The sequence below is a fragment of the Saccostrea echinata genome, unplaced genomic scaffold (assembly GCF_033153115.1).
Source record: "Saccostrea echinata isolate AGI-Se365-2 ecotype Australia unplaced genomic scaffold, CSIRO_AGI_Sech_v1 ptg000084l, whole genome shotgun sequence".
NCBI lineage: Eukaryota > Metazoa > Mollusca > Bivalvia > Ostreida > Ostreidae > Saccostrea > Saccostrea echinata.
The window spans coordinates 726,554-741,583 of NW_026889833.1; the positions used below are offsets into that span (position 1 = coordinate 726,554).

Here is a 15,030-nt window from a genome sequence, read left to right on the forward strand (position 1 = left end):
TGTGTTTTCGTATTCCGTAAATACAGCCTGATTGGTCCAGCGTTCACATTAGCCTAGGTCAAGGTGGTGAATTCTGTGTGCTTACGTATTCCATGATGACTGCCTGCTGGGTACAGCATCCACTTCAGCCAATGTCTCGGTGGTAATTCTGTGTGTTTGTGTATTCCGTCGCACCTCAACGCAACTGGAAGAGTGCAACACATATTCTTACGCTCATTCCATTGTTTATCCTATTGCACATGTAAATTTCAGGATTTGTATTTGTGCATCGGCTTGTAATTGACAGGCAGTTGACTGGATTGATATTGAATTAATTGATGATTGATTGATTGATTGAACTTGATTGATAATTGAATTGATGAAGTTCATGCACTTGTGACCTACCCAGAGATCCGCCCGATTTGGGTCGTCACATTTGTTGTATTGATTGTTGATTGTGGGGCAGCCCTGTGGTAGCCCCAGCAAATTGATCACCGCGGCCAGAAGCGCCAAATTAAACAAGCAAAATAATATCTCTGTTGTTTGTTTGATTAATAGAGAATCTGCAATAATTATACAATAACATGCAACTATTAAAAGTAGCTCTAATGAAATATGGAGATAATGAACAGTATTCAAACTCAAAGTCCAATAAAACAATACAAATCGGAGCAAAGCAAACACAGACCTCCATAAACATCAGAGGTGGGATCAAGTGCCATGGAGGAGTGGGCACCCCCCTGCCGACGGCAGGTCACACCCGCCGTGTGCTCCTTGTCATGATCGCGAGATTACGGGAAAATCCGTCGACAATTCTGTGTGTAAATAATGGCCTAACAATTAGTATGAAAAAATCAGTCAGCATATGATTTAATGATAGATTGTATTTGCTGACAAGGTCATTGTATGACCACAGAACTTACGAAATGATGACTTTAAACGAGACTGTTGATATTCTTGTTTCATCAACTTGTTTGCCAAAGACTAACTTGTTTTAGAAATTGTTCATACATAGAACATGCCCTTGAGTATCGAATCAACTGAGAGATATGCATCCCATATGCAGGTGATAAGGGTATATTGCTACACAAGTAATGGAAGTCGACGATTGAAAAGTTAAAGTCTAGATCTCTCTCTCTCTCTCTCTCTCTCTCTCTCTCTCTCTCTCTCTCTCTTTGTGTGTGTGTGTGTGTGGTCATAGCAAATGCCCTAATTTTCATAAACTAGTAGCATATTTTGCGTAATTTAAAGACAAAATTCTAAATGTCATTACTTTGTCAAAATTATTTACATCGTACAATCAAAATATAAGTTTAGACGTCATATATCTAATGTTTTATCTTTATAAAGTTAATTCTTTTTCATCAATTGGTAGTTAATTTTACTTTTTAGTTATCATTTTCTGCTCCTGTTCGACAAGCTCATTTTAACGTTACCAAGGTTACGAAGGCTGAAAATATTGAAGAAAGGGTGATAAAAATTAAACCTAATAAAATAATTAAATAATTTAACAGTTTTTTGTGCATAACATCCTTGATAAGAACTATAAAACCATGTTTTGTTTCAAGATATTGCTCTAATTATAAAACACCACGTTAAAGTCCTTCTTATCACCAATACTTTAAATTCATTGTTTGGCAGCATAAGAGAGACCTTTAAGGCAAATTTTAAGTACAGTGTAATATGGTTTGAAGATCATATTTAAGCATGGTCGTGTAAGTTTTGAACGATATATAGACATTTGACATTTTAATATCTATAAAAAACCAAGCAGAGAAATTAAAAGTGTTTTATTTTATTCTAAAGAAATTGTGGATGATGATGATTATTACTTGAAATCAAATCTCCGAATCTTAGGCGATTAAGAATTTTTACTTTTAGATTTTACATACAAATTAAAAGTTCAGGATCATGAACTTTTTATATTTAATCTACTTGATAGTTGCTTGATTTGTATATGTATGCATTGTGCCTTGACCAACTGCTTTACTTTTATGACTTTCATGATCAGGACAAACAGAGAGCTTTTACAAGCTACCAATATGGTTTTTTTTACATAAACTTCAATAGTTAGTTCGGTGTATAAGTCATAGTACGTTTCAAATTTAAACCCTCAGATTTTGAAATATTGAGAATCCATACTGTTGTTTCCCTTATTTTACGCCAGTACTTTATATCGCGAAATGACTCGTTAACGTCAAATCGCGAGGACATAAATTCGCGAGAGGACTGTTTTTGAAGGGTTTTTACATGCTTTTTAGCAAATAAAAAAATAAGAGCGGGTAATTTAATTTTGCGAGGGGTGCCTCTCGCGAAATTATGCGGTAATAAATTCCTTGCGTACAATTAGGAATGTACAGTATAGGGTTCTTCTTGAAAATTGCAAATTAGAATTTTTTTTCCCAATAGAAATAAGCATCAAATTGGAATGATCTTTATATTAAATCACCATTTTTGCGTGAAATTCATTTCGATCTCAATTACATCAGAGATACATCAGAGATTCAGTACCTTTTCATACTATTGAGACCATATCAATATGAGTTAAACATTAAAGAAATAAATCTCTTTTTTTAAATCCATATTTACTATTGATGAATTTTACAGTGTTAACAGGTCTCGATGAATTCTTCAAACAATTTTAGTGTGATATAAATGAACATGCATATCGTTTATTAATATTTTTAAAAAAATCTTTTCTTTATATATATTAAGCGTTTATGAGATATAATCTATTTCTGATGTACATATGCTGCCTAAACACAATAAAATGCCACGATCATCATTACTATTTCTAATGTTTTGCAAGCTTAACAAACTTTAATATGCTTAAAGTCCATATTCAAGCATGGATGTGTAACGTTTTCAACCTTAACAAGAGATCTCTCCAACTTTTCAAGCAAATAATGAATTCCCGTGTATAAGAGCTATATTGTCTCATACGAAATGAAGAAAATAAGGAAATGACGTTCACAAACAAAACGACAAATATGGGCGTTAGTGAGAGATCCTGGTTTTTATGTGTCCTTGGTCCATGCAGACTTGTTAGGCAAATCACATTCCATTCAGGAAATATTGCACCGAACAACTGTCGTACAAAACTGATTTGTCTGTTTCATATCTCGATTCGTTTTATTCATGTGCATGAGTAGGTGTTCCTACTAATTTTTCTAGGACTTAATGTTCCTCAAGAACATACGAAGGTGACTTTGCTTTTATCTGTGTTCACATTATGCTTTATTCTGACTTAATAAGTATTAACACAGATAAAAAAAAATTATGTCAATGAAAACTACAATAGGTATTTATGAAAAAAAAAAGGTAAATTATTTAATTTGATCAGTCTCTTCAATCCTGTAAACAAATGAATCGCGAATAGGATATTACGATTACAGGCAAAATATGACCCACCGATATATTGGATTTGCAAACAAGTTTGTATTATCGAAGTTGCCAAATTCTGACTTTAAACAAGATTGTTGAAAGCCGTGTAACGTTATCTTATTTCTCAGTAAGCTCCCTCTATTTTTTTAAATAGTACTCACAACCTGTTCTTGCCATCCTACCGGGTAGTCATTTAGAAGATATGAAAACCATAGATAGGAATTACTGAATTAATACTGCATAAATAGGGGAAGTTGATAATGAAAAAACTTAAGTCATCACGTTTGTCATATATATGTAAAAGTCGTTAGTTGGTCGTTGATATCTATAGTCAGTAAAAGAAACAAATCTAAAACAGATGTGGCAGACCCTGTGGTGTCTTTTATTTCGAGTTCACTGTGATATATCGAGTCGACATATGAATGAAAATAACAATTGTTAATTGATAAGACGATACTTCTAACTGCTGAATTGAATGCCACAACTAGGGGTTTCTTCTTAGTTTCTAAAAATTCCAATTCATGAGATTGTAAAAACATGTCGGTTATTACAGGATCAGAATAATTGTTCATCTGCATTCCAAGTTTCCAAGACCAGGCTGCAAGAACTATTATATAGATGTTGTTGATGAGAAACTCCAGCATCTTTTTGATAACAAACCCAGGGTACTTGTAAATTCAAAATGAGTTTTAAAAAAGTAACTTGCATTAACTTTGCGAGTGAAAAAGTTCTGGTGAACAAGAAATGAAAATTCCCTAGTTCCACTAACCAGTTATTGAAAGAAAATCTAGTATAATTGTTGAATTTCTTAGTTCTAAAGGTCACACAAGGGTTAGTCGACAAAACATATGACAACAAAAACATTTTTATGTTAAAACCTTACTGGTTGTCGTAAAAAAACTTGTCATTTATTTAAATGACGAAAAGTGTAATCCATAAACAATTACAAAAGAATTTGGCTGAGAGACGTGCCAGCATCAAGGAAAGCTTGTTGACATATAAACTGTTTCTTGACTAGAAATGCAAGTCACTAAATTATTACACAACAGTGGTCTCCCAGCCACAATAATGTTACAACACACAGATGCGATAATGCGATATAATACAACATCAAACTTTATTGGAAACAAAAGTGGTGCATAAAAAACGCATGAAAACTTCAGAGAAATATGCTTAATTGTTAATTTAAAGATGTGGAGGATGGAGTTAAGGTGGAGGTTGCTTTTTCGTCAGACAAATTTTCTGTGGCAGCACTCCGAGTAAACAAAGAATTATGTAAATAGATGCCTTGCGCGGCAATCTGATTGGCTGAGACAGACAAGGGCTTAGACTGGTATTGCCTGTCTCTATCATTCGAAAGATTGTATATCGCGCATATCAGACAGGCAAGCCAGTCTAACAAGGGCTTTGATAAAATTTTAGGAACCGAATAAAAACGGATCACAGTTAGAAAAAAGGGGGGCTTTATATTCCAGGTTTACAAATAATGCTTTAGTAAAATACTAGAAAGATAAAACGCATTCTGACATCAACAAAAGTAAAGTTACAAGATTCAAACATAAATTGCTTTAATTGAAAATAAATCTTATTTTTATAAAAATAATATAATACGTACTGTGTGATCACTAATTTTAACGGCACCTCATGTTCGCGAGATTGTTATTTGGTTAAAATTAGCGAAAAAAAATTTCACGAATTTTGTTACTGTTCTATTTAATATTGAAGAGTAGAATTGTATGCGAGATTGAAACTTTCAAAACTTTCTCACGTAAAGTCCTCGCGAATAAAATGTTATTTACAGTACTGGCAGTGAATGCCTTGGGATTTGATAAATTTAATGCTATTTGTAAAGAGTGGACAAATTCCTTTTTCAGCAAGGCAGAGATTTTTTCCCGGTTGTAAATCCCGGTTGAGGGTGGGGCTTAATTTTACCGGTGTGTCATGCCTCGAGGGCTACCATTATAAATTTTCAATCGAATAAGATTTAAATTCCAAATAATCAATGATATAATGACATGACGATTTAAATGAAGGCGGGCTTTTCAGTTTGGCATAAAATCGATGTACATGAACGAAAAAAATTTGGTGTACACACTCCAAAATGATTGAATATACTTTGAATCGAAATTAACTTTTTTCCTCTGCCTTTGAAGACAATATAGAAATTGTAACTTCAAATTGTTTATTTTACAAGCAAGACTTGCAAACAAAGGACCTCTTGTTCAACGTTTAATTTAATATTGTACGATTAGTGAAAGGATAGTCATTGTGCAAAATGTTAAAATTCATTCTGAATATTTCAAAATAACAAATTTCGAAAGAGCAACATTATGATTATTATCATTATTATTCATTATTAAAACAATTGAACTTGTCCTGAAAATCAGACTGCTGACATGGATCTACGGAATGCAAAATCAATATCTTTCAAACTCTGCGGTGTCAAAATTGTACATTTAATTAGTGAAATAACATAATTACAAACCATTTGGGCATTTCGACAAGTTGTAATTACAATTAACTTTATTAACCTTTTCGGGATATTGAATAATGTGTCTTTATATTGCAGTTTAAGAAAAAAAAACATGTAGGGTTCAAAGAATAACCAGCGCCATTTACATAATTAACTTCAAATTTAATTAATTGTTGCTTAAGATTAAACATTGGCGCCACTACAGCAAAGTATATTTTTATATGAGTTATAAGAAAATTGAAGTTTTTTACTTACAAATGATTCCTGAGCTTTTCTGCTCTAAGTTTGACTGTCGTCAGTCATTCTGTACTGATGTCTATTGACAATTTACATTTTACAATTTTGACCCTTCTTCTCTAAGACAGTGGGTCTGTTTCAGTGAAAATGTACACAAAGTATTTCTGTGAGAAGGGAATTAAGATTTGTTCAAATGAAAGTTTACCACCCCCCCCCCCCTTCCTCCAAAGGAAATTATGAAGAAAAGGCAATAATAGGTTGATATTCTTTTGAAAAATCCCAAGAATTAATTAACGGACAAGAAAAACAAGACTTTAGTATCATTTATTTCAAAACATGACCCTTTGAGTGTGGGTTGGAGACAAAGTAGAGGATGTAAGTTTTACACAGTAATGTATGGGAATTTTATCTCTAATAGTATTTCGTGCAGATTCATTTATTTTTCTCAGAAACAGCAAAATTCATAATTAATCATCATATTAATTAAGCATTTTGGAGTCGTAGAGATTTATGTTGGTTCAAATCACATTCTCGTAAAAGTAGTAGAACCCTGATCAATTAATAAGGAAGCATCCCCTGGTATCGCAGATACAAGTTGATTGAAATTATGAATTTGGGGGTTAGCGGGAACGACTGGGACCGGTGAACAGGGGATGCTCACTCCTCCTAAGCACCTAATCACACCTCCGATGTTTCCAGAGGTATGTACTTTTGTACATATTCTTTACTAGATTTGTGATATTGTATACCATTAGTTTTTTCTCCTTTTACACTAAAGATAACAAGATAAAGGTGATCAAGTGAGACGTAAATAATTAACCTCTTGTTAAAAGTTCGTATTTTATGTTTTGAAAAGATGGTGATTGTACAAAATGTTAAAATTAAAAATAACAAATTTCGAAACATCTAAAAATAACATAGAAAAATTCATTATGACAATATTTGAACTTGTCCTTAAAATCAGACTGCTGACATGTAACTTCCAGAATGGAAAATTAACATCTTTAAACGCTATTATTTCTGTGCCAAAGTTTTTAATTGATGAAATAGCTTAATAAAAAACCATTTGGGCATTTTGTCAAGTTATAATTACAGTTAACATGAGTAACCTTTTCGGGATATTGAATAATGTGTCTTCATATTGCAGTTTACGAAAAATAAACATGTAGGGTTCAAAGAATAAACTGCTTCCTTTACATAATTAACGTCGAATTTAATTATTCGTTGCTTAAATTAAGCATTAGAGCCACTACAGCAAAGTATATATTTATATGAGTTGTAAGAAAATTGATGTTTGTTACTTGAGCAAAATGATCGTGAGATTTTATGTTCTACGTTTAACTACTGTCAATCTTTCTATACTGCTGTCTATTCACAATTTACATTTTACAATGTTAACCTTTCTTCTCTAAGACAATGGGTCTGCTTTAGTGAAAATGTGCAAAAAGTATTTCTGTGTGAAGGGAATTAAAGATTATTTTTTAAATAAAAGTCAACAACCAACCAACCCCGTTCCTTTCTTCCAAAGGAAATTGATAAAGAAAAGGCATATATAGGTTGAGATTATTTTAAAAATTCCCAAGAATTAATTGACTGACAAGAAAAACAAGGCTATAGTTTCATTAAATTCAAAACATGACCCTTTGAGTGAGGGATAGAGACGAAATAGGTTATTTGTTTTACACAGTAATGTATGAGAATTTATCTCTACTAGTATATCGTGTGGATCCATTTATTTTTCTCAGAAACAGCAAAGTTTATAATTAATTATCATAATTATTAATTAATCATTTTTGTGTCGAGGAGATTTATGTTGGTTCAAATCATCTTCTCAAAAAAGTAGTAGAACGCTGCAGATCAATTGATAAGGAAGCATCCTCTGGTATCTTAGATACAAGTTCATTGAAATTATGATAGCTGGGGGTTAGCAGTGACGCCTGGGACCGATCGACAGGGGATGCTAACTCCTCCTAAGCACCTGATCTCTTTTCCGGTGTATCTAGAGGTGTGTACTTTTGTGCATATTCTTCACTAGATTTGTAAACTTGTACACAATGAACCTCTTGTTAAAAGTTTTTTAAAATGTTTTTCAATAAGTGAAAAGATGGTCATTCTACAAAATGTTAAAATTCATTTTGAATAATTCAAAATATCAATTTTCTAAACATCAAAAATAACATAGTTTAAAAAATCATTATTACAAAATTTGAACTTGTCCTTAAAATCAGAGTGCTGACATAAAACTTACGGAATAAAAAATTAAAATCTGTCAAAGCAATTATTTCAGTGTCAAAATTGTTCATTTAATTAGTGAAATAAAGTAATTACAAACGATTTGGGCATTTTGACAAGTTGAAATTACAATTAACTTAATTAACCTTTTTGGGATATTGAATAATGTGTCTTTATATTGCAGTTTAAGAAAAACAAACATACAGGGATCAAAGAATAAACAGTTCCATTTACATAATTAACTTCATATTCAAATAATCGTTGCTTTAATTAAGCATTGGCCCACTACAGCAAAGTATATTTGAGTTATTAGTAAATGAGCTATAAGACAAGTGATTTTTTTTTGATTTTTTTTTTTTTTTTTTTTTTTTTTTAAAGATTTGAAGAACCATTTTTAGCATGCTTAACTCGATAAGACAACTACTTCGTGTTTACAAATTGAAATTAACATGATGACTACACTTTGATTACTAAGTTAAGTATTATGTCAGGTAAATTGTAAAATTTTCTGTCATAAACAACTGCGCTAAAGCTTTGTAGATAGGATGCTGTTTTGGCGAAATATTTGAGGTTAAAAAGATACAATATTTTAGAAAAGCCTCAGTAAAGGTATTTAGCTATTAGAAAGCAAAAAAAAATCTTGAGAAGCTCAATCAAAGTAATTAATTTACAAAGGAATTCAATTCAAACATGGTTATACGCAATCCTTTTCACCTTTGAACAGCTGTGAAATCACTGATTTTCGTGGGGTTTAATTTTTGTTGTTTCTGTGGTATGGAGCGACCCATGAATTCATGTTCCCCACTTGATATTAAATATCGTAAACACAAAAATTTAATAATTCCTCAATAACGAAAACAAGTCTTCTCGAACCAATATTTTTTTCTCTTCAAACAAGGAAAATTTGACCCCGAGAAAACATGTGATTATATATATAAAATTATATATTAAATGAAATTTGGAAACCATGCATTTTCTTTTTCTTTTATGATTTTATGATTTATATATATATATATATATATATATATATATATATATATATATATATATATATATATATATATATATATATATATATATATATATATATATATATATATATATATATATATAAAATTGAACTTCGGTATCTCGAACACAGATATCTCGAATACCACGGATCATGAATATGCCGAAGTGATTTTGAAGTCCCAATCCCTTATTCCTTAAGTATTTTACCCCGGATATCTCGAATCCTCGGATATCTCCAAGTTTTTTATCGGTCCCATTGAGTTCGAGATAATGAGGTTTGACTATATATATATATATATATATATATATATATATATATATATATATATATATATATATATATATATATATATATATATATATATATATACTTTATTTTTTTGGTCTCCCATCTCCAAGATTTTGATGGGTTTTTTTTTCAATGTTCATTTCAAATTTAAGATCAAGGCCTAGTAAATGAAAGGTGCCTACAGGTTTTTCAAATTTGAGAAATAAATTCCTTCAATGATGCTTTATAACTTTAGAATGGTCAAATAAGGTGATTCGGGGCATAAGTTGTAGGTAAACAAGATGAAAAATCATATTTTAAACTGTCATTTTCAATTAAGAAAAATTAAGAAAACCATTCATAAATAAAGGAGATTTTTCCATATCAGACAAAGGATATGTATCCAGATCTCTCCAGTCTCTCAGAGAATGGTAATTTGTATGTTCTAGGCTTCTTCTTTAAAATAATATTAAATTGAATATAGGTATCGGATTACTTTTCCCATGATATCAAGTTGAATTCCATGAAAGTACTTTATTTTCTACATAATTTTATTAGAGTCGTAAAGTACGGGAAAAGGAAAAGTGAAATTGATTATGACGTCATAACGGATCTAGCACCAAAAGTTAGTATAAAGACATTTACTAGATGTTGACCTACTTTGTTAACTTTCTTCCGAGTCTGTATAAAAAGATATTTTAAATAGTGTTGAAGGATAACTAAGGTATCATTTCTTATTAATTGTTTTTGTTGAAAGTGTTATTTATCATTCCTAGAGTTACAGTTGTAAGGTTGACAAAAGTTATTAATAAATATCAAAGGGGGTCAAGGACCCCCTATACATTAAATGATTTTTTTGTCATTGAGAAAACTATATCATATAAAAGTTTCAAAAAAGGGTACATGTACCAGCCATTTATCCAAAGGAAAATTTTTCAAAGGAAACAAGTAATTAAGGGACAGAAATCCGTCCGTTTCTTACTTGAATGCATGCAGATAATGTGTTCAATTAATTCATCTTTGCCTTAAAAATCTAAAAATTACAGAATATTAATTATAAATCGAGTTATACACAGTAGATTTCATTTTGTTTTAAATTTAGATTTAAGAACAGATCACTCTAACTTACAGCATAAACTATGTAGTTAATTCACTAATAATTAATTAGTAATTAAGTTGACAAATTAAAAGGACATCAAAAATGTTTATATTACAAATGTAAGTAACTCATTTGAAATGATAGATGATACATCAAAAAGTTAATTGAAAATAGAAGCAGATTTGAAATCACGAAATCATACAAAAAGTTTAATTATGTTATATAAGAAGTGTATTCTTCAGGAAACAAAGAGTTTAAACTATTAACTATTGCATCTATGGCAAAAATATTTCAATCGTTACATCATGCATACCTTCTTTATTCTTTTAATAATCTAAGCTCTTTTAAAATAATTATTTATGTATTTTATCTACATGACTTAAATTGTCTAAAAGAGAGATTAGAAGAAGAATTTAAAACTTGATGCATTTTCTTGATTTTGAAACACGAGAATGTATTTATACTTTGTGAATATCATTGTGTAAATATACCCAGTCTTGTCACATAGGCAGACTATTGAGCTTCATGAAATATGCCTATGTGACAAACCTGATTGATTTACACACTAAAACACACACACACACATACAGAAAAAAAGAGAGAGAATTTAATTATTTAGTCGAAATGATAAGTAATTGTATCAAACTCTAGACTCTCTTTTGTCATACCGATTGCTTTGTTGTGAATTAATCTTCTACTCTTGACCTTCGTGAGGTTTATGACAAACTATCAGTCTTCATAAATCAGGTATTCATCTTTAAGAAACATTAATATTCTTATCCAGTGTTTGCAATTTGCACTTTTATTAACGTTCTATGGATTATGCATTTGTTTCGAAATTAAAAACATATAAATCAGTCTTGAATCATTATCCTTCTATAAAAAGATGAGGAAGTAACCTTTTTCTTATCAATTTTTAATTTATAGCTGGTCCAATGAAAATATTGCATAGTGTCATAATTTTTTTTTATTATTCTTTTTTTGCTTAATACGTACGTTTTGAAACCATTGATAATATTGAAACCAATTGAATCTGTTTGCATTTCATAGAGAGATTTTTTGGTATGAAAAGTAAATTAATTTTGATGAAAATTTAGTAGCATTTTAAACATTTAGAAGTCTCACTCTCAAGTCCATAAAGACTAGAAATTTGCTTTATTCATTTCATTTTTTTCTGATTTGTAAGGCAACACTAAAAAGTTTGATCAATAAATATGAAAAATGAAGAGGGGAAATAATAATCATCTTTCATTCATGTTTGTATTTTATATGATTTAAAAGTGTAGATTTCTTTTATTTATTTAGAAAAACGAAAAAAATATGACAAAATTAATATGAAAAACCTAAACATTCGGTACATCGATTCAGTTATTCTTCTAAGTAAAATTGGGGGGAAAACATTTCTGATAAATATAACATCTCCATGAAACGTCCTGCTACTTTTAAGGAATTGAACATTTAATCTATTTTAAAATACATTCTGTAACGGTGTTTCTTGTGATTTTAATTTGAACATACATGTATATTACTCCTCATTAAAAAGAACATTTTTAAACGACGTGAAATGGTTTTTTTTTTTTTTTTTTTGGTTCTTTTTTTTTTTTTGCTCAAGCGGTAAAATGATTTGACAATTCTGTTCCGTCTCTAAATATGCCGAGCTGCATAATTAAATCAATATTTAATATTTTATCATAATTGTAATTTATTCTGATTTTTAAATAGTAGAAGGCGTAAAAAAGTGATACAATTCATTGGGCACTTGGACAAAATGACTTCCTGTGTCATTTATATGTACATATTCTTTCGTATTAAGTGGGCTGTATGTAATCGAGAAATGAACCTAAGATTCGAAATTTTCATAAAAACAAGTAATTGTTGCTTTAACACATAACATAGATTCTGTATCTAACATGCAATAGTTTTCAATGTGTAAATATGAGGTTTAAGGGGAAAACATGCATATTTACGTTAAAACTACCACACAAAATAATAAGCAATGTGCATTGAATGATTAATTAATTAACCGATTAATAAATAACGTTTCTTTTTATTTTTCAGAGTTTAACAATTAGATGTAATTTTGTTATTTAACGTTAAAAGAAATGTTTCTTATGGCAAGTCAAACATTGCAATAATCGACTTTTTCCATTTGCATTGTTATTTTTTTCATTTGCATTGTATAATTTTATTTGTATTGTATAATTTTATTTGCATTGTATAATTTTTCATTTGTTTTGTATAATTTTTTTATTTGTAATGTATAATTTTTATTTGTATTCTATAATTTTCCAATTGCATTCTATATTTTCCATTTGAATTGTATAATTTATTATTTGTATTGTAAATTTTTTTTTATTTGTATTCGATAATTTTTCATTTTTTTTTTCATTTGTATTGTATCCTATGATTGTTTATTAATTTCGTTACAAAGGATTTCATTGGTCAAGATTTAGTCTTTGTGCGGGATGTTCCGGGTGCTCTAAACAAACTGGGCTCCTATATGTAATTTACTTGCATGTTCAAGCATGATGAGAGGACGGCCATTTAGATGAAAAGAGAGCTCTGGTAGATGGCAGATAAATAATCTCTCCTTAGAAATATTGTTTGTGAAAATAAATAATTTGATCTTCACTGGTGATACCTCCCCCCACCCCCTAAGAAATGAAGTTTTCCGGTTTGGGCAAATTTTCTTCTTTTTCTTCTTCTCCCTGTCTCTGGTCATCTTAGACATAAATATTCTCTCCTGCAAGAAAAAATAAATAATCTGATTCTATAAGATTTGCTGCCCTCCCTTTGAGAATTAAATGACCGTCCCATAGCATCCACGCAAATAGAGGAGCCCCGTTCAGCCAACACATCTCGCTTGTTTGAACACTATACAAAAAAAAAGACTAAAACTTGAACAATAAAATCCTTCGTAACGAAAAAAAAACCTCGGATACAATACAAATAAAAAAATATCGCATAAAAATAATATATTATACAATACAAAAAATAAATTACACAATGCAAATGTAAAATATAGAAAACAAATAAAAAATATACAATACAAATGATTTTTTACAATACAAATGGAAAATAAAAATAAACGTCAAACAATTTAATTGGAAAATTATAGAATAAAGATGGAATACAATACAAAAAAAATTACAATACAAATAAAAATTATTCAATACAAATGAAAAACTATATAATACAAATGGAAAATTATAGAATATGAATAAAAATTATAAAATACAAATGAAAAATTATACAATACAAATGGAAAAGATCGGATATTGCAAGATTTGACATGCCATAGTTCCATGTAATAGTAACCGCTAGTTTGTTTACTATGAGTAATTTTTTGTAATCAATTGTTACAATTACATTGTTGTTCCTCGGTATATTCAACCATTTAGACAATACAGAGATACTTATATAAGCAAAAATACTTTTCTTTAAAAGTAAGAAATATCTGTCATTATTAAAATTCTAATCAAGAATTTTTTTGATAGGCATTAATTTTGTTTATCATGTCACCAGAAAATGTATATATATCTGCGACATTGTTGATAAGAAAAACAAGAGTTACTTTGTAATATAAACGTATGCATGCGTACAAAACTGACATGCCTTATACTTTTATCTGTAAAATATAAAAAAAAAACAACATTATACTAGTATTTCTGCTTCTTTTAATCATTACTAGTACTAGTATATACGTGTAGCTTGAGTTTCACGTCTATACAATATAGCAAGTCATCTGAATTCAAAACTCCTATAGCTAGTATCAGTCCTTATATGTATGATTGAACTAAAAATAAAAGTGTAAACCAATAACACTAAACTGGTCCATCGGCTATAAAAGTTCAAATGTACGCTTTTGAACAAGAATGGAAGATTCAAAGCATGACTGGTAGCACGTATACCCTGATGTATCATCATCTGAGAAATCACGTCTTTAAATACATGTAGTAATACGTATGACATAGATAATGAAGAGACAAAAGTGCACCAACAACTTTCATTCAGTCATTTTCTTCCATAAAATTAAGGTCAGACGCAATATCCGATGTAGAATTGGTGGTTTACATCAAAAATGCATTGTTCCACAGGGCTGAGTCTACAGTAGATTTATATAATTAGGTTACTTGAATATATATTGAGATAGACACTATCACCGCGAGAATATTAAGCTCTCTTCAAATACATATATGTGACGTCTAAAGCATAGGCGCTTGGGTCAAGGATAATGTATATTTTCTATATAATGTATTGTCGAGGAAATTCGAACTATATTCGTAACATTTTTTTTAAGCGCACAGTGGTAATTTTTAGTTTTTTGTAAATCTTTCTGCTTGATAT

At 30.0% G+C, this 15,030-nt stretch overlaps 1 protein-coding gene across 1 annotated transcript in view; it reads right to left on the bottom strand.

Annotated features, from left to right (window-relative positions):
* LOC133176927 (uncharacterized) overlaps positions 1-15,030 on the bottom strand; it is a 180,926-nt gene that overhangs the window by 92,840 nt on the left and 73,056 nt on the right. The window lies entirely within an intron of this gene.